Consider the following 20,642-nt stretch of genomic DNA (forward strand, 5'->3'; position numbering starts at 1 on the left):
TTAAATAGGGTTCAGTGACCCTGATAAATTTAAGTTACGTACTATAGCAGAACACTCAGGGCTTCAGGGAAAAAGGCTTTTAGTCTTTGTCTTTAAGAACCAATACAGGAGATGGCCAGTAGCATGCCTATGCTGGTACATCTCAATGGGAACAAAAATTGGATTGGTCCATACTTATTTTAAGTCAGCAACAGGTGATGAAACTTAAGAAAACTGCCATATGAGTGATTCTAAAAGGGCCTCTGAAGTCTGCTGAGACCCAGCGGCTGAAGAAAACCACTTCAAAGTGTCAAAGAGAAGGGAATGGGGCATCAGACACACATCAGTCCTAACACAAAGCTCATCTGCACCTTAAAACCAAGGTTATTGTCCTGATACTAAATGTCAATCTGATGTGTGCGCTGCACAAAAATCCCTTCCACTACTACCAACCATATTTTTCCAAACCACATCGTCACTGCAGCGAGGTTCATTGCAGATTTTCATTCTGCAAGTCTATACCTCCCTTCTCCATACATAATAGATCAGTAACTCTATGCATCAACTACTAGTACCAGCATTGTTGGGTTTGTTTGTTGCATTTAAAAACAGAAACAACCCCCCAAAATTTAAGCAGTTTTAAGTCTTTAACAGCTTAACAACATAAGGTGGAGCGTGGAGAAGAGAATGTGGTGATCTGTCTGGAAGTACAAATGACACACCAAAGAATACAGTGGGTATGACAAAATTTATGGGGCTGAACTTCAAACAAAATGCTGAAAAATGTGATAAGAACAGATTATTCTTAACACTGAATCTTGTTCAGAATTTAAGATTTTTAAAAAGCTAAAATTGGTTCTGTAACATCATCAAGAACTAGTTAGAAAATATAGGTAACGTGGGGAAATCTAAAGTATTCACACGTCCTGATATTTAAGGAAACACCTTGCCTACAGTACTGAAAACCGATTTCCAAACAATCTTGTGTTGAAAATAACCTTCAGAAGGGAAACCATGCCAGATTGCCTACCAGCCTTCTCTTTGCAGAGGTCTGCCATAAAATGGCCCGAACCAGAAAGCAACCGAAAGAGACCCGAAGCCCCCAGAGGAATGAGCAGAAAGCCCACCGCACCCACACCTCCTGCAGCACATGGAGCCCTCAGCTCCAAGGTCTCTTTCTCACCCTCATTTAATTTTGTCATTTATTTGAAAACTACATTCAGAAACACAAAAAGCATTCTCCAGCATTAAGAAGACCCCACAGCATAATCCTCACAGCTTGCCAGGAGTAAAACAAACGATAAATAATTACCGCTAATGGGGGCGGAGGGAGCAGCATAACCCTCTGTGCCCCGCTCCCCCCCAGCCAGGAGACCCGCCGTGGCGTGGTGCTCCCCTGGGTTATGCGCTCTCTGCTGTTAGGGCAGCAAGCCCTGAGCTGAATTCCCCGTTTTGCCATCATGAGCCTTTCTTTACAAAGCTTTGGGTTTGCTTCCTGCAGCATAATGAGCAAAACATGTCATGGAAAATGAAAACAAATGGTGTAATCTCCAGCAAGAAAAATATTTTCCATTTGTTACCACAAATCTCTTCATTGTTTGTAGACAAGATGGTTTCTCAACATTAAAAATGTTTTACCGCTGAAACGGTCCATCCATCTCCCTGCCAAAGACAGATCTATAGCACTGCACTTGAACACACAAGCACATTTCACTCAGGCAGATCAATACGCGCGTATTTCACTCCGGCAGATGGATCTGGTTGTTAGCCATGTTCAGAGTGCTGCACGGAGGGAAAACTTGGCAAGAGGTAAAATTCTGAAATGGACGTAGACTTGCAGAGGCTTTATTCACTGATCTCCCCCTCATCGTGTTTTAAAATTTAAGAGCTCATAAGCCCTTTTCAATAAATACAACTCAGTCCCGAAAAAGGAAAACCAAAGCTGTCTGTAAGGATATGGCGACGTTACGGGGTTAATCTTAACACTAAAAACCTCGCACATCAGACTGCATTCTGAGAGCAGGAAGACTAAGCTGAAGATTGAAAGCACTGCCGGAGGAAAATAGGAGAAAGTCAAACAACACACTAAGCAGCGAGAAAATGACGGGAGGTCACGTGGAGAACCGTATGCATTAGGAAGCAGAAAAATAAAGTAACAGCAAGGATGCTTTAGGCAACCTCTAGGGCTTGTTCTTATGTAAAAGGCAGTTACTTCCTCCTTCTGGAGTTTAACATGCTGCTTTACATCGTTTCACACGAGCTTCTCGGAAGACCTCACGTATCAGACCCTGAAATGACCTAATAAATGCAAGGCTGCTGCTTGTTGTGCTGCTGAGCTGTCTCTTTTGGATGACACATGAAACACAGCGGCCAGTCGGGAGGAATAACATACTTTATACCATTCGTCTCTCTAAGATGAACAGGCACAAGCCTCTTGCTTTCAGATTTCATTTAAATTAACCACAAGGGACCTGTTTACGTGAGGATATACACACTGCAGTTCAGCAAGGAAAACTAAGCTCCTATGAAGGACAAAAAGAGGCCTGAGTAGCACCGCAGCAAAATAACGCGCTGCGAAGCACAGACACAAGCATGAGTGAGAGAAACAGAGAGGAGAAGGGCTTCCATTTTGCTTGTTTCCTCACGAACTGCACAGGTGAACGCTGCTGTGGCTGCTGACCCGAGCAGGGCTACCCATGGAGTGCTGCCCAGAGCCAACCTGCTGTGGCAGCAATGAAGTGTCCAGGGTACAAACAAACATGTACCGAAAGGGTGCTGCTAACCCCATACAGAGAGGTGTGGTTCTGAACTACCAATGCTGGCAAACAGCTGAGGTGAAAGTTTTAATGGGCGGGTAATTTCTAAGCATTCAGTCCGTGAGGGTTTTACGTCGCTGCCCAGTGAGGAGCGACGGCAAAATAATTTCACAAGCGTTTCTGAACGGTGCTGCTAACCCACGGAACACCTGACGTGTGCTCACACAAGGCACTTTGAAGGCCTCGTGGAAACGCCTCGCTTCCTTTCAAAAACACCAGTAACCATAAAGGCAACTTTCCACGTTTTGCAGCTTGTTCCAGGCACTCCATGTCCCTGTCAGGTCGCAAAGGCCCTGGCAGGCGAAAGGCTGGGAGAGGGGCGCTGGAGGTGTGCGGGCGCTCGGTGGCACCGCTAAATCCCCTCAGCCCCCCCCGCTCTCCGGATTAACCTCCCACAGCAGCGCCTGAGAGGGTTTTGGGGGCATTAAAGAATGAAAAAGGCGCGGATTAGATGCGGCTACAGGATTATTTTGCCTTGTGGTGGGCACAAAGCGTGGGAGGAAGCAGAACCAGGCCTCGCTCCGCCCTGGCAGCCCCGCCACAGCCCCACGGGGAACACCGAGGGGCAGCAGGAGGCTACACGGCCCTGTGCAAAGGCAGCCCCCTGCAACAGGAGTTGTCGGGCTGATCGAGTGGAAAACTTACTATTTAATTAAATCTAGGACTTTATTATATAAAGCAAGATTAATTGATCTTTGACTCGAGTATGCAAAAGTCATTTAAAGACACTTGCAGGTACACAAAGCAGGTACGTCGCTCTAAGACACCGAAGTTATCATTAGTGTGCAAAACACTGAATTTATGATACTCCTCGGCAATTACTCACAGCTGATAATCCAGCATGAGTTACAGATCCAAATACATGCACGTTAATCGCATACAATAAGTTCTTCCTAAAAGCACGAAGAAGAATCACAGCATTCACAGAAGAAGCAAAAGACAAAAACGCTCAGCAGTAACAGCAGCTTTAGTACTCGCTTCACAAGGCTGCCCACCTAGCAAACATTCCGCTGCGTCCTCAGCACAACATGTAGGAGGTTCAAATTACTTCAATTAAAGATGAAAAAGACGGCAAAATTTTGAGAATGTCTGACCTACTTAGCAGGTGCAGCTCAGCTAAGATTGCGGGACAGAAATACAGATAGAGTGCTGTGTAGAAATCGGCTTTTCCTTCATGGAAAAAGAGGAGGCAGCAGTCCTGGGACCGCCACGGAGCACAGCTTGGCAGCTGCAGACCACCGAGAGCTCCACCAAGCACTTCCCGTCCCTCATCAGTGCAGTTCAAACCAGCCACACGGAGCAGAGGTTTGGACACTGCCTGTCACAAAGAGAGGAGCTCAATAGAAAAATTCAGGTTGATAAGAAGGTTGAGGTGGTGACCGAATCTGGGACAGCAATCAGTCTGGAACAGGTATCCTGGTCCAGATATGGGCTGATCTCCAATCGAAGCAATTTCTGCTTATTCACTAGGTAACAACAACTTCTTAAAAGAGCAATCAGCTGCTGCATTATTTTGTAGGGGACAACGAGAATGAAAATCACTGGGTTCAGTAGACAAAACTTAATAAGCACCTATATGCTACCCAGCAATTACAGGCCGCTTTGGAGTTAGGCTGCTGCAGGACATTCAGAAGACTAAAAGCAGATAATCACCTCAGGAATGTGCCATGTGCGCTTCTGCTTGTTTGCCTTTTAATGAGACTCAAACAGCGGTAGGTCCACACTGCTCTGCTCGGAAAGTCTAAATTAATCACGTCTTTTGATTGCCAGATCTGACATCAGAAACTGTCAGCCACTTACTGATGTTGAGTATTCAGCTGAGATTCTCCAAACGGCCACAGTGGGCATGCTTTTTGGCTGAGATATCATAAGGGCATCTTGATTTGCTGTATCACTTCGGTTACGGGTAGTGACATTTAGGTTAGGTAGTGACATTTGTCCTAAAACAGAAATCTGTCAAAAGACGTAAGTTTTCCTCTGCACAATGAACAGAACAGACAAGGTAAAGAATGGAACTTCATTTTCTAGAATGAGAGAAGAGAGATGTGGGAGAAGAACCAAATACATAAAAAGCATATATATAAATATATATATATATATTTAATAAGAAGTGCAAATGATACATTTACAAACACAAAACAACAACAAAACTTAGATTATTAAAGGCCATGAAAAAAAGAGCAAAAATATATTGTAATCTGTTCTGGCCATACTAACAGACTTTTCACCTTCTCCCTCAACATGAGACTTTCTGGAGATTTAGACGGGGAGCAGACATAGAAGAGACATCAAGAGCTGAGCTCTCCTGAAATTACTGCCACTGCTATCAGCAGAGGGAGAATCAGAGAAAGAAAAAAAGGAAAAGGATCACTAAAAATGATCTAAGGAGTGATCAACACATGCCTTTGCTGAACATTGCCTTAAGATCTTCAGTGAATGTGGTGACCGATTCAGGGAGACTGTTTCTCAGTCCTCAGTCTTGACCATCACGACATACACTGTGTTGTAGTGCTTCCTTGATATCTTACAGTGGTGGAAACATTCCACCCAATATACGAGTCCAGTGTTGGTAAACCTATGCAAGAATAATTTGACTTTGTGTTTACTTATGAACTTTTTCATTAAAAGCATTTTAACTTTTGAAGATAACTAAAATATAGTTTGAAAGGTACATCCCTAAACAATCTTTAATAAATACAAAAAACATTGGCAAATAATGCTTGATTTCTTCTGAAACAACACGCAGAGCTGAAAAGGACAAGTGAAGAAATGTGAACAGCAGGAGCCTGTATTCTATGCTTCCGTTTTTTATTTTTGGCAGTATAGGAACAGCAAAATCAACTGTAACAGAAGCCTCTAGATAGTGAATGTCTGTGGCTGGGATCCTCATGTACCATGAGAAAAATCCTTTGTTTAGTGCAGAAGGAAGAAGAAAGAAAATACTGGCAGAACATAATGGCGTTTACAGGGATTCTTTCAGTGCCATTTGGTTGGTATATGAAAATAACACTTGTTACCCAACTAACAATTGCCTCAGTTTGCAAATAGATGTGTCATAGTTGACAATCTTGGAAAGAAGGAATAAGGACACAGCATTATGAATCCAAAAGGTTTTTCACAGATGAAAGAAGCATCTGCTACCATCTACCAAGCGCATCCTCCAGCTCCAGACAGGATGAAGTCCATGGTGGGAGAGACTCCTCTGCCCCTGCCCACAGCCCGGGTGGCAGCTCCTGTCTAACCACAAACAGCAAGAAATACAGCTTTTCCTTAAACCACCTGAAGGTAAAAGCATTTGCCTCACATTCCAGAACACGTACCAAACAAATACAGCATCAGTAAGGCTCAAGTTAAAAGCCTTGCACTGCAGGGGCCCTGGTGGCAGAGCACCAGTGGAGCAGCTCCCTCCGACCTGCTCAGGTGCTGCCAGCAGCTCTTGCAGCAGCATAATGCAGCCTGACGGTGATGTGTACCAACAGAAAACTGCAGAAGTTGTTGTAAATTAAGTCCAGCTGTATTTGGAAACATGTAGGTAGGAAATCAACACATAAATGCACTACCAGACTCAAAACCTAAATATTTTGCAATACACTAATATAATTACATGACTCGCCTTCATCACGGCCCAGCACAGTTTTGTCAAGAGGCATTCATCTCTTCATGAAAGTAAAGTATAGATAGTGGGGTTAACATGAAACATGCATCTTGAAAAAAATGAGAGATGATGAGAAACGCTGGTAAACTGGTGGACAACACATTCAATTCATTATTTTTCAGCGAATGCTATTTTTTCTTTTGCATATCTCATTAAATCTACAGACATTCTCAGCCTGTGCATGGTTTCCGTGAATGACAGCAGGCATCATTTTAAGTTTGTTCTACGTGATGCACTGGTAGCAGAAGCATAGCCTGATACATTGTCTGCCTACAGCCTTAAGGATTTTTAAAACGAAAATCCTTTGAGTGAAGAACTTCAAACTTGCAGATGCCAGCTTCGAATATAATATTATCAGATATAATTATAGTAATACATTGCACACACATAAAAATCCATTAACGATGGAAATAGAGTCAGGAGAATTACAAATGGGTAGGCTTTTCTCTGATAATGCCAAGTATTTTAGCGTAGCTATTATTAAACAGGAGAATGGCAAAGCACAAAGAACTGTACAGCTGTTTCTGATATAAGATCAGAAACTGAAGGAGATATGAGTAGAACTCAAATGATTTAAAATAATGAATGGGTTTCAAATAAAATGCAAACATAACCATTTCCTTCAACTTAACAGCGGGGAAGAAAAATGCAAAAGAACTTTCCACAAGAGAACAGTTTGACCTTTTACATAATATATGGAGACTTTCTTCTCTCTTTGATTTGGTATTTTCTTTAAAAAAAGAAAAAAAAAGCTCTGAACAGATCAACAATCTTTCACCTATTTATAAAGATTTGCTATATTTTGAATACATATTTTAATTTTCTATTTTTCTCAAGATGCTTCCCACACTTTACTGGGAGGCAGCATATAGCACACGTAATTCACGGGGAAGATAGAGCGTTTTACAACTTTCTGAAACAACCACAATTCAAGAGAATTTGCTTTTAATTACTGCAGGATAGTACCTAAAAGCAAAGACATACATCTCTCCTACTGCTCCCAGCTCTCAGAACAGTATTCTGCGTTTTGATACTATAAGATGGTTGGGGGGGAAGAAGTCAGTGGAAGAGTTTCTGTGTGGAAAGTCGCCCTTGAGATACTGCTGTTTATACACCAGATTAAGCCGTACTTGCAGGTCAGCAGGGAAAAACCATGATTCTCTCTGGCTACTACTGGAGCTGCCCTTTCCCTTCGCCTCCAGCACTGCTCTGTTTGTTCCTGTCCTCATTTTTAGCAGTCCCCACAGCACTTCATCTGCTGAAATGGCACACGATTTCCATCCATGATTTCCATCTCAAATAAGATGCATTCGCGCTGATGACAGAAAACGAGAATCCAGATAAAGCGCCTCTGCCACTGCTGGTTTGAAACAGAGACAAGGACTTACACAGGTATCTAGAAAGCTCAGTGAACACAGCTCGAGAGCTTGAAACCCCTCACAAAACAAAACTTAGATTCGCAAGATCTAACTATGCTCCTGTAAGACAGAAATGCAAAGCGTGAGAGTCAGCAGGTTTCTGACTTTTCCACAGGAGATGAACACAGGGCACAATTAGCAGGACAGAACGGGATGCGCTGGGAGGATCAGGCTGGTGATGGAGCCTGCACGGTGACACCACACAGGGCTGAAGGGAATTAAAGGAGAGCGCTACAGAAGTCTGATGGGACAAAACAACAACGACGGTTGGTAATACACAAACTTGTTCAAAAATTTTATAATACTGGGTTGCTCTAATAATAGCACTGACTACTTTATTAAGGCTTCCTAATCACATACTCAATCTCTTGCTGAGGTTTAATCAGCGCACAAATGACTACACCTACAGAGGCTGTTTGGCAGGAGCAGTCTCTGTCGCTGCTCCTCTTGTACTGGGAGCTACAAAATCAGAATCCTCTGTAGCTGATAGAGGTTATAACAATACATTAACAAATATAAAAATAAAAATAAAATAACCCCCCCATACGCAAAGACAAGCACCCAGGCAGCAGAAGTGAATTTCCTCAGGATAGCTATGGCTTGTTTTTCCCAATTTATAAACAATCTGCCACTCCTTTCCTTAAATTCCCAATGCGTGCGGTTTTAGTATAGTCACACTAGAGAAAATGACTTCTTGAGACTGCAAGGAAACAATTTGCTCTGGAAAGCAGAGTTACCATACACAACTGAACAGAACGTTGTCACAAAACTGTTTTAATACCAATGCTGCCCTTTGACAACCTGCAGCTGCCGTGTAAATTTAAAGTTACCAAGCACTTAATGAGTGGTGTTTAAATAGCCCACCCTAACAAAGGATCCCAAACAGGGCACTTCTACAGGTTAACCCATTGCAGTGTTGGGCAACAGCTGTCTGCCCTGGTGTTTGCCCTACGTGAGCGTCACGTTTCACATGCAGACATACGTGTAACATACCATATCTTATTGCTTAAGCAGCGTGAAGTTCTATAGAATGACACATTTCAGTCATATCCCCAAAGAAAAATGTCCTTGCAGCTGCTCTGTGTTACACAAGCGATTTAATCTGTTTGGGACTTGGCATTATTTTCCCAGCAGAAGGGTACATGTTTGCATGCCAAGACCTTTTTTTTTTTTTTCCTTTTTTTTTTTTTTTCTCTTCCCAGCGTGCTCTGATTAGAACTTATTCAAATAATACGCACGCTTATTTTTAGCCTGCTTTTCATAGGAAGCAAGACGTGCAATTATCCTGTGCATAATTTCTAGGCCCACTAACCTATTTCAGTCTGGAGACTGGCAGAGCGGCGTTTGACAGCGACACCGTATTTCTGTTCCGAAGCACAGCAAACCCTTCGGGGACTCACCACCACAGCCAGCAGCAGCTCGCCACCCGTCCGGCCGCGCAGAGGGCGAGCTCCCTCCGGGGACACCAGCCCCATCCCAACATCTCCACTCCACGTTGCTTTAACACAGCTGCTCTCCTGAGAGCCCAGTTTCCCCACAGCAGCCCGCGCTGGTTCCATTGCTGTGTTGAACAGACAGCTCTGTCTGTATGAACTCGGGCTGGAGATTTGTCTCTTACCACAAAAAAACTATTCGCGCACAGTTCAGCTTTGCACGCTGGGAGCAGATCGGCCACAAAAAATGAAGAATCACCATGAACCACAGGCAAAACTGGCATTTTTCTGCCTCTCAGCTTCCTCTCCCTACTGTTTCCAATTGTCCCATCGCTGACCTTTGTGGAGCAGAGCCATTTACACAATTCATTTACTTTTGAAAAGACAGGGATAGCAGCTACCTTATTTTCCATCTGCTACACTCTGCTCTTCTTCACTTTTAAACCGATAAAGCCCATTTCAAGCTATGTGTACCCAAACCCCAGGCCAGAGGGCAGCGACTGCAAGGCCCCCCAAGCACAGGAGGGGCAGGGTCTGCCTGCCACGCACCCGCCACAACAGCAAGCAACAGAGCTGCAGCGATGCTGATGGGAGAGAACTAGAGCTTCTCAGACAGGCTTTTCAAGGAATTCAGGAAATCCCAGCATCTCAAAGCACAGGCTGTGACATTCCCTAAGGATAGCTGCTGCTGCTATGCCAGAGAGAGGCAGTGCAGCAATAAATTCAAGCTCCAGAGAACAGCGCGGTGCCTCCCTGCGCTCCCAAGGACTCCCAGGAATTTAAAAATATCAGCGTTAAGTCCTAGGGCAGCACTCCTCTGCATCAAACGAACAAATGTGCTGTGGTCACAGCCGTATTGATCACAGACATCTTCAAGTTGAATTGGAAAACCAACAGCAACAACAACACCCCCCACAAAAAGCTGCCTTTGTCTAATGCGTACACTCAGCAAAACCCCTTTAACTCCAGATGTGCACTGGCCATGACTAACGCGAATGCCTGACACACACAATGCACATTTCTCTCAATTTTGGAACTGAGAGAAGCGTTATTCAGTCTGCCACAGTAACTAAGGATCGGGGTACACCAGCGTGTGCTGTAACTCTTGGTAAGAAGCGATGAGCATCCACCAAAGCAGAGTCCCTGCAACCGCCCGGACTGAGCATACGGAAAGCCAACGCGGGAGTGAAGGCTGCAAAGTGTTTCTTATAGATGTCCTCTTTTACATAAGCCTGGTTGGAAGGAAACAGGTTTGTGTTCCTCACAGATTGTTCAACACATTTCTCAGCAAAAACAAGCTGGTTAGAGGAAAGGATAAACGCTGACATTTTAAAGTTCTGGCATAAACAGCACTGCAACTTTCAGATTGCCTAAGTCATACCAATTTCATAAAAATAAAATAAGAAAAAGACTTCCTCTCAAAACACAACCTACAAAGCAGCATTTAGTGTCAACTGTGGTTAAGTCAAACCCATGAGGAATCCAAAACGACAATTTTTTTTTTCCCCAGAATGCCTCTGCAAATGTACTGAGCATCCACTATGTAGCTTTACTGTAAGTGTACCCAAATCACACAGTGTTCCTAACAGTAACCTACAAGTAAGAAAATAACACTTACAAGACCTACCAGCATCTTTCAAACTACTTCCAATTTGGGAAGTAAGGCAATTCTCTCTTTCACCTGTATGCAGACGTCAGCCACAAACACTTTCTGTCCATTTTTTGGCAATACCTCTATGGGGGAAGCTGCAGCCGCAGAACCCAGAGGCAGCCAAGGGCCCGCGACTCCCGGAGTCTGCTCTGGTTCAAACCTCGGCCCCAGAGCAACCACAGCCACCCATTACCCTCACAAATCTCACCAGCTTCATTCAGTGAACTAAAATTTGTTCTAACTTAATTTTGAACATCGTCTGCAAGGAAAATTGTGTTTATGATCTTAATGGCGTGTTGTCAAAGTAATCATGTAAGGAAAGAACATTTCTCTCTGTGTTGATCCTTGTGCAATATTGAAAATGAAAGGAATTTATCTTATCCCTCACACGGCATATCCTATTATCTCATCACTATTCATTTACTACGATTTATTTTCAGTTATGGCACCCAGGATTTTCAATTAAGTAAGAAATACTGCTTCTTCTGGAAAGAGCAGGCAAGAAAAGCTAAATGCCAGCAGAGGACCTGCTCAGCTTTTGGGATTCCATTGCTTTCCAGCAAAGTCCAAACAAGACAAGTGGCCTAGTCACTGAAATTGCTAACAATTGCTAACAGGGTCCCTCAGAGCAATCGATTCAATTTAAATCTGCACCTACGGAAGCTTCCAGGGGGACTGTGCACAGGACTTCAGTGCAACACACTCAGTATGTCTGATTCACAAAACGCTCCGAAAACGTGAGTTAATTCCTTCATTTAACTTTGAAATCTAAAGTGCTCTCCTCCTGTAATCTATTTGCATGAAAACACATCTAAAGATCAAGCAGATTGCCGAAGCAGCTATTGTGGAATCTCATTTGTTCCTCAGCACTGCTGGACAGTAACTAGAAGACATCTGCAATAGCAGAAGCCAAACACAAGCTAACAAGGACCAACAGTACTGTGCTGTCACCGCTTGATTTCTGCGCTTCTGCAGGGAGGAAAAGTACCTTCTATGTAATGATGCAACCCATTAATGCCACAAACCACACAGCATGCTAATTATGACATTTCAAAATACATTAAAAAATTAGAAAATGCATGTTTATTCTAAACCAGGAATTTGAAGTTCTCTTCCAAAGTTATTCCGATTAAATGCTCAAATTTAGCAGTATCATAGCCTGGCACGTCTGGGGAAATGCCGACACTAAAAACCATACCCTCTGACCAATGCGAACAAAAGGCTCTCTCCTCTTCCTAGAGAGAAATGTAATTCAGAATTAACATTCAGAGATTTTTGTAAATACTTCTTCAACCTAATAAATTCCTTCATGCCCAACTGCTAAAAAGCAGTGTTATAGTTTCTAAAGTTGCTTAAAAGCCCCTTATAAGCTTGCTATAAATTTGCTCTTCAGAGTGTTGTAACCTGTGATGAGTAACCCGTGAGCAAAACAGGTGCAGGGGATAAAACTGGAAGGGTGGCGACATTCATAGAGCAGCACAAACTAAATCATTTCTCTAATGAGCAATAAAAAGGCACTGCGGAAAAAAATATTGCAGAGGACAGAGTTCTGTACCTGCAGCCACCGCTCTGCTATATATACAGCCAGAAGGTCGGACCGATCTTTATCTTCCTCCTTCACACGCGCTCAGCCGTGTAACAGTGGCAACACGGACTTCAGCTCCAACTTCCCCAGTTAACTTCAGGTGGCTGCCTGGCTTTTTGTCAGTTCCTGCGTTTGCTGGCATTGACTAAACATCTTTACTGAACAGCAAGTAAAAACTCTACAGTACTTATTTTCCCTTATTCAGTCACTCTGCCATTCAGATGAGGACTCACCTCGTGCTTAGGAAATGGAAATGTTGCATTCTGCTCCCAAAGGGTTACGGACTCAAAGTCAGCTCAACTGACCTTGGTGTGACTTACCCACAACAGTCAGCTCCTCAGTAACACAGATGGTTGAACTGATGCTGCCAGTGTTTTAAGCTCAGAAAGTGCTTTTAATTTTTTTTATTATTATTATTATTATTTCCTCATGCTGTGTTTACTGTTTTACATATGCCTCTGACTGCCAAGGAATTGTTAACTAATCACCATGAGATTCATTTTGTTAATGCACAGCTGGGTACTTGGTCATGCAACATCTGCTTCTCAGCATTTCTGCTTTTCCTTATCTAGCAGTAGTCAGTAAGAAAGCAGCCTCAACAGTGCATGTGGAAGCTGAAAGTGGTAAATGAGTTTATTAACAAACGGTGATTAATATTGGAACCCTCAGACGACTAATGAATGTGTGATCTCTCTCACATTCTCTCTCATATCTCTCCTTCGCAGACTGAAAGGACTAACTGGAGCAGCCAGGCAGCAGGTAAGAGACATTCTCATCACCCCCTCCCGAGGCATTTATTTGAGGTTACTTCAGTGTTGGAAGAGAGCACGAGGCAGAATCGTGCCACCTGCCCTCAGAGCAGCAGCCTCACCTTCCCGAGCAGCCTCGGCCGGACGGCAGTGCCAGGACGGGTGCCTCGGTGCAGCTCCTGCTGCAGGGTGGCAGCGGCTCCTCTCCAACACCCGATTATCTACTAGATCATCAGTGATCAACTTTCACCAGTTGATTGCAGTTTAATTTTTGCCTCCAGAAGTTCTACACGTGGTAGATGTCCTGAACAAAACAGCAATGCTTGTACAGCCTATGCGACAGGAAGGGTCATTCAGTTACAATCATAAAAGTTTCAGTTTGGGAGCGCTTAGCTCTTGGATTGTGGTGCATTCAGCTCGGGAAGCTTGCCAATCATCGTCTTCATGCAGCTGTCTCCAAAGGCTGGACTCATTTATATCTGCTTAAAGAGCTCACTAAATTCAAGACTGACACAGAAATGGAATTCTCATAAGAAAGCACTTCAAATAACAAGACAGCTTTGAAGGCAAAGCCAAATCTAATTTCTGTTCTCAATTCACAATCAATCAGAAGGCAGCTATGTACACACACCCCGATAGGAAAACCAAAACTGACAGCACAGTAGTTTTTTTCCTGTATTTATTGCATCATTTGCTTTTCTGTCACCCTTGTCTGACCATATAGATTCTGGAGTAATCTCTCTGAAATGCTTTACTATTACCAGAGCACAGTCTTTCACAGAGCAGATATTTCTGTTACCCACAATAAATACTTATTAAAATGCTTCCTTATTCAGAGCCCGTATGCGGTACTCTCAGATTGACTTGCACTATTTTCCCAAGACAAATGAACTCAAGATTAAAATAAAATTCCATAGCCTGAACTTCATGCCTTGCTGATCTCTCCCTCCTGTCAAAAAGGGACAGTGTTAAATGCAGCCTCTTCAGTTGTACAACCCCTCCAGACCACGACCTTAGCACTCAGATGTCGCTCTGGAGCCGCCAGTCAAACAGCGTGGCAGAAGTGGGATTTCGAGTTTGGTCTTGAAATGAACAGGGTCAAAAGAGCACTTCCACCTTTATTGGAAGTGCCAAACAGGAGGAACTGCTGTAACTTTCCAGCTTTAGGTGACCTTCAGTACCAAATTTGCATTTCAATCTATCTAATACCTGTTTAAGGCAGCCAGAAGGGACACAACCACAAAACATTAGAAGCTGCACGTAGTAGGGGAAAACAAACCAAATCCACCAGCTGAGATCACCTGCACGTGTCCATTTTATTTGGCTGTAGAATTAATTTGATGCATGAAAACAAACGCTTAATGCCAGCCTACAAGTTTAAAAGCCATCGACCTGGGCAGTTACAGCAAAGACCTGGAACAACCTTCAGGCAAGCTCAGCAGGACTGGCTTTGGGTACAGAAACCACAGCACTGAAATGGCAACAGCTTTACCTTAGGCATTTTGCGAGACTAAGCAACGCCCCAGTAAGTGCCCCAGCAAACACCCTACCTTCCTTCTCCTAACAATTTTCTCTTCCTTCCTCATTTTACTCGTCGTATCGATTCGTGATCAGGGAGCAGTTGCATAGCTCGTACTTCCCTGTTATTAACCAAAAGCATTTGGATTCTAAAATTCACAGCTCAGTCCCTACTGGCAGCTCTGCAGAAACAGCAAAGAGAAGAAAGCAGATGTCTTGCTGTTCAAACAAATAATGTGCTGAAACAAAGACCGGCTTTTCTTTGTCTGCCAGTTTAAAGTCTTAGTAAGAATCTAACTGGGCTTTCCTGAAGGCACTGTCAGAACATGCAGATGAAACCAACGCTGGATGTGCTTGGTATGATGGACATCAGTATATGCTCTGAAAGCTCAGCACCTCTCTACACCGTGTACAGCGGAGGGGTTTATGTGTCAGGAGGAATATACCTGACAAGATGCAACGGCATCATTTGTTACTGTTGTAAAAAAAGCCATGACCGACACACAGGCTAAGAATAAATTTTCAAGTGCAATATTTCAAATATCCTCTGCTTAAACAGCAGATTTTATTCTTATCTCCACTCAGTTATTAAATATAAGAAAATCTTCACACCTGGTGTTTAAAACCTCTACTTCCAGGCAGCAGCAAATACTAAATCTTCCAAGATCACTGCAACTAGCCAAGTAAGGGCCCGATGCATGCCTGAATTCTGAATTCCTCAGGTAAGATCCAAATTTTTGTCAAAGACTGCCTTAAAAAACAAAACAACAACAAAAACACAAACACTTCCTCATTATTTTGTTAATTCTACATCTTTTATATATATATATTTTTTTTGCTATGAAATGCTGAATATTAATTTTCCACTTTCTCTTCATAAACTCTTTTGCAGAGTTTCTTGATTCTGTGTTGGATTCTTTTTTTATTGTGTTGGTCTTAAAATCTCTCTTAAAATGTCAGGTCCCATACTGTGGGTATACTTCACTAAATTTCAGTTTAAAAAATTTTGAGCTACTAAAAACCAGCCAGCCTTTAAAACTACTTTCCCATTTTCCCATAATGATTAATTCTGGAAATAGGAAAACTCATCTCTCTCTGTTTTTAAACAAACTTTAAGCAGTTTTCTTATGTTTAAGTAATAACTGTAAATACTGAACAGCACAGAAGGTACAACGCATGAACAGGCACAGTTTGCCTTTGCTGTTTCCTTAACATCCAACATCTCTGAAACCCTGCAAACCAGAAAGAGCAATGGACCTCTTAACAACATAGTTCAATTAAGAAAAAAATCAGATGTGTTTGCCAAAAGGCAACAAATAACGATTTCAGAACAAAACGTATGCCCCCTGAAGGTGATTCAACAAAGCAGAAATTGATTTAAGTCCTTTTTTTTTTTTCCTGCATTTCACCCGGTGCAAGAAGAAAAACACAGAAAGAACTTCCTCGGGTAAAAACCTTTTTACTGTTCCTACAGGATGACATTCCACATTACGTATCAGAGACTGACGACTGAATGGAAGAATATTCCATTTTAGTAAACTCTTAGCTTGAAAGAAAAATATGCAGTAATATGCAGTATAATATAAAACCATACAGTCCCCTGCAATTACTCACTATTTTGATGAACATTAAGTGTCCTACCCTAATGAATTCATTTAAGTACTAGTAGCATCTCCTAATGGGCGTTAATTAAACTTTTTCAGCACCTCTACCTTCACTAGAGAAAAGTAATTACTCATTGCTGTCCTACAGAGAGGGAAATAAAAGCCCCAGGATTAGGTATTTTTACACTGAGTAAGTAGGGCAGACAGGAAGGGCTGCAGTTCAGAGGCAAGTTGCTATACGTAATTTCACTACACGAGCAATACTTCAGGCCTTGCACTGAGAAAAAGTTTTCCTGCTGCCCTTAAGTGAGCCACAAAATAGGGTTTGAAAGCACATAGGTCTGTCAAAGACATAACTCCATCAGAACATCACATAAACCAGTTGGCCATCATCTCAGCTTTTTGATGTTTAACCACAAGTCAGGTAGACACATCAAGCTTTCATACCTATTGATGAATACATTTTAAAATTATGTATAAATATAGCATATTAATACTTAAGTGATTTAAAAAACAAACAAACAAAAACACATACATGAGTAGCAGCTGTCAGATCTTGAATAATGGACCAGAATAATTTTTATTTATTCATACAAAACTGCTTTACACAACAGGGACTAGCTTTCAATCTGAAATATAATCACAGCAATTTTGTCTTCAAGCTTAGGTCATTTGTATTTTTTGTCATACACCAAATACATTGCATTAAAGCTCACATTACAAACACTATCTTCCGAAAACATGGCAAATTTGAAGCACAGTCAGGGTAACGCATATTTCAAAATATTACTCAGCAATGGAGTGACACAGTTTTTTAGGCATGGGCACTTCCACCTGATGGTGCCCACAGCACCAAGCTGTTCCCACAAACACAGCTCTCCCAGCATCAAAGCATTTCCAATCTAATCTCACTGCAAAGAAGATTAGTGAAATTACTGAGCAGTAATAGTTCCAGCAACAGAGGTAAAAATACTTCACTGGCACTTTTGGTCAGCTGATTTCTGAGGAATTCTTTAGACCAATAAAGGACAAAACAAGCCATTAAACATCATTCCCCTGGATTAATACGGGACTCTGCTTCCCTCTTACATAACGGGATTTTGAAATTCCTCTGATGTACATGCATTAGGAGGAAATCATCTCTGCAGACCTAAAACTTTAGGGCTTAGTTATTTCCTGATAGTTCTGTGGTTTTAGAGGAAATAAACTGAACGTTAATCCTCTTGGATTTAATGAGTAGTACCAGCAAACTCTGCTTCTGCCTATTAGCAAACCTTCAGCCTGGGAGAAGGTCACTGTAAACTTGGCCCATAACCAAAACAAAGTTGCATCTACTGGCAATGAAATCTTAAAGATAGGGGGAATGCTTACGTGGTTTGGGTGTTCTTGTTCTTTATTTGAGCAAAAACTGTGTCAAAATTATTTAAAAATTCACCTATGTCTAGACTTTTTCATGCAGATCACTTAGCACAGTAGGAAAATACCTCATCAGCACGCTGACTTACACTGAGCTCAAATTATTTGTCAATGGTTTTATACATATACATTTATTTATTTATTTAATAATAATTTCAGAAAAAGAAAGAACTTACATAAGTGCATCTCTGAATTCAGCTGCAGGATGAGGCTGGGAGGCCAGCAGCCAAACAGAATAATCCAGCCCTCATTCCTCCTTCGATTGTATTCATGTTGCGACCTTCCACTAAGTCTTGCGGGAAAAATGAAAATTTATACAGAAGCAGGGACTTTTGCATTTTATTTTGATCTGTTTTTAAGAGTGATTTTCCTGCTTAACGCTCACTGAAGTTTTACTCTTGACACCACCCACCTCCTATGCACTTCTTCCTTTCAGAATGCAAAGCGGATGGGGAAGACACTATACAAATGACTTTTTCTGAAGACTGACTACAAGTAGAGCAACTATTTAAGATAAAGAATGCCTTTTAAAGAGGTTTTCTGTACTGAAGTAGACAGGGAACCAGCCAGTCATCTAAAGATTAGCTACACTTCATTTTGCTATCTTTAACTTTTGTTAAAAACATTATGCAAAACAAAAGCTCAAAGTTGCTCATCGGTTGCCTTGTCTATTTCTTTTTAACTTTTACTGCTAGTCTTAACCACTACAAGAAGTCCATTTTCCAGGATCTTACACAAATAATTTATGTGAATAAGATTTTTTTTTTCTTAGGATATCAAGAAGCAGAACTGGTTTAATTATCTGGTTTCTTCCAGTAGCCTGATTTCAGGAGTTAAGAGAACGTTGCGGATCCCCTAAGACCAATTTAATTGCAGATCCAAATACCCTGGGCCATGTTTTAAACTCTGCTGGGACCACATTGGTCAGTCACTAGCGGCTGCACCGCTCTCCGCTACGGATGCTCTGCAGGAGGGGTTCTCAGCTCACAGCCACTGCAGACTGAGACTCCCTGAGTGACTCCTGTAGCGCTCACGAAACATTTCAGTAAAGCAAACAGACTGCAAAGGGGCTTAACTTTGCAATACAAGACTTGGTGACACTAGAAAATAATGAAGAACCCACAGAGATCAAGAAGTTGAAAGTTGCTGCTCTAGAGCAAACACGCTTTCCACCCTAAGATTATTTCCACTAACAACTTAATTTGATAAACTACATCACCATATCAAGCCATAATTAAGCAGCTACTTCAGATGGAATTTTTCTTCTCATCTGTTCTTTCATCATCAACATGAAAGAAGATTTTTTTTTACAAACATGTTTCTTCTGGCCAAGCACAAAACTGCTGCATATTTTACTGGGCGCCGCTCCCATCTCCACGCGGGGAATCTGCTGGCACGGCAGCGCCGCATCCGACCTGAGCGCTCCCGGCTGCAGTTGAGCAGGGGCTCGGGCCGATGCTTTTCACCCCAGCACAAGCACTTTGCAGCATTTTCACCCCGCCTGCCCTCCACACATAGCACTCGTGCCTGCAGCCCTGGGTTGAGTCACAACAGTCACCGCAGGCCCCAGTGTAAGCACCCTGATTACACCCACAGAACGTGCAAATGCTGATCAATCTTTTAAATGCCGGGCAGAGGAGTCCTGGCAAACTGGGCTGCATCAAATCACTTGCTGTGCCCCCTCCTGCATACTAAAGCAGTCCTTAATAGAAGGGACACAATTTGAATCCCAAAATGTAATGAACACTGAAATTCTCTCAGAACACAACTGTGAAATGATCCAAGTCCAAGGGAAATGCAATTCTCCCTGAACGCTTTGTTAAAATTCCTCTGACAATGGCACTGGGGACATTTCAGTAGAAACTCAGCTCTAAATCTGTTCTTCCATATTTCTACCTTCAGAGCCTGACACACAGGCAATACTACCAAGTAACTATAGTTGCTTTTCAGAGCAATTTTTAGCAGATGACTGCAGAGATCTCCTGCCTTACACCTTAAAATCCAAAAGGGCCCTTGGTGTTCTCCATAGCTCATGGATAGGGGCAGATGTTGCATACCTTAAACTGAATTTGCTTACCAGAAAGTAAACAACACTGGATCATACCAACCATCCATTTTTATTTCCATGACACGAGATCTTTATTCAAATTTGCACTACAAAGAAGTGAAATGTCTAGTGGCCAGGCTTAAAAATGCACGTGGGCTGTTTGCTGGGTGGGCGAGGGGATCATGGTTGCTCTTTCAAGTGACTTCAATGTTTAGTCTATGATGCATCTTAAATCACGAACTTCTAGAAGTGTTTTTATGTAAACGCATAATAGCCTGCAGACAGCTACTGAGTGCTGCAAACCTACAAGCCAAGAATAGAGGATGGATTAAATGTCACTCAGATTCATATTTTCCAGATGCAATAACATGCATTCCGTTAGATGATCAGTTAAGAAGACTAGTTTATTAAAAACAATAACAACAACATTTCCAATTTCTTATTCTTTACTTCCTGGTAGTAAACCTGATAAATCACCCTCAGAAACAGGCCGGGCTCCACCAGGGGTTACCCTCCCGGCCACAGGGTCGGGGTGGCTGCCAGAATTCGGGTTCATGGCTCCTGCAGCAGCACCAAGGACAAGGAACAGGCCCGGGACGTGAGCGCCTGGGGCCTGCTGTAGCCCCAGGGCCCTGCTCCTGAGGGGCCTGTGCCCAGGCTGCCCTCGGCCCTGAGCAGACACCGAAGGCCCCACCAACAAAACCAGGGCAGAAGGGTATCACACCCCCACCTCAGCCAGGAAACCTCAGTCAGGCATGTGAATGCTGGGGG

General features: G+C 42.6%; 1 protein-coding gene across 3 annotated transcripts in view; it reads right to left on the reverse strand.

Moving 5' to 3' along the window:
• The window catches only part of MAGI3 (membrane associated guanylate kinase, WW and PDZ domain containing 3), a 60,660-nt gene that overhangs the window by 31,182 nt on the left and 8,836 nt on the right, over positions 1 to 20,642 (reverse strand). The gene's annotated exons all lie outside the window — the stretch shown is intronic.

Source organism: Anas acuta, chromosome 24, assembly GCF_963932015.1.
Source record: "Anas acuta chromosome 24, bAnaAcu1.1, whole genome shotgun sequence".
In the NCBI taxonomy this organism is placed as follows: domain Eukaryota; kingdom Metazoa; phylum Chordata; class Aves; order Anseriformes; family Anatidae; genus Anas; species Anas acuta.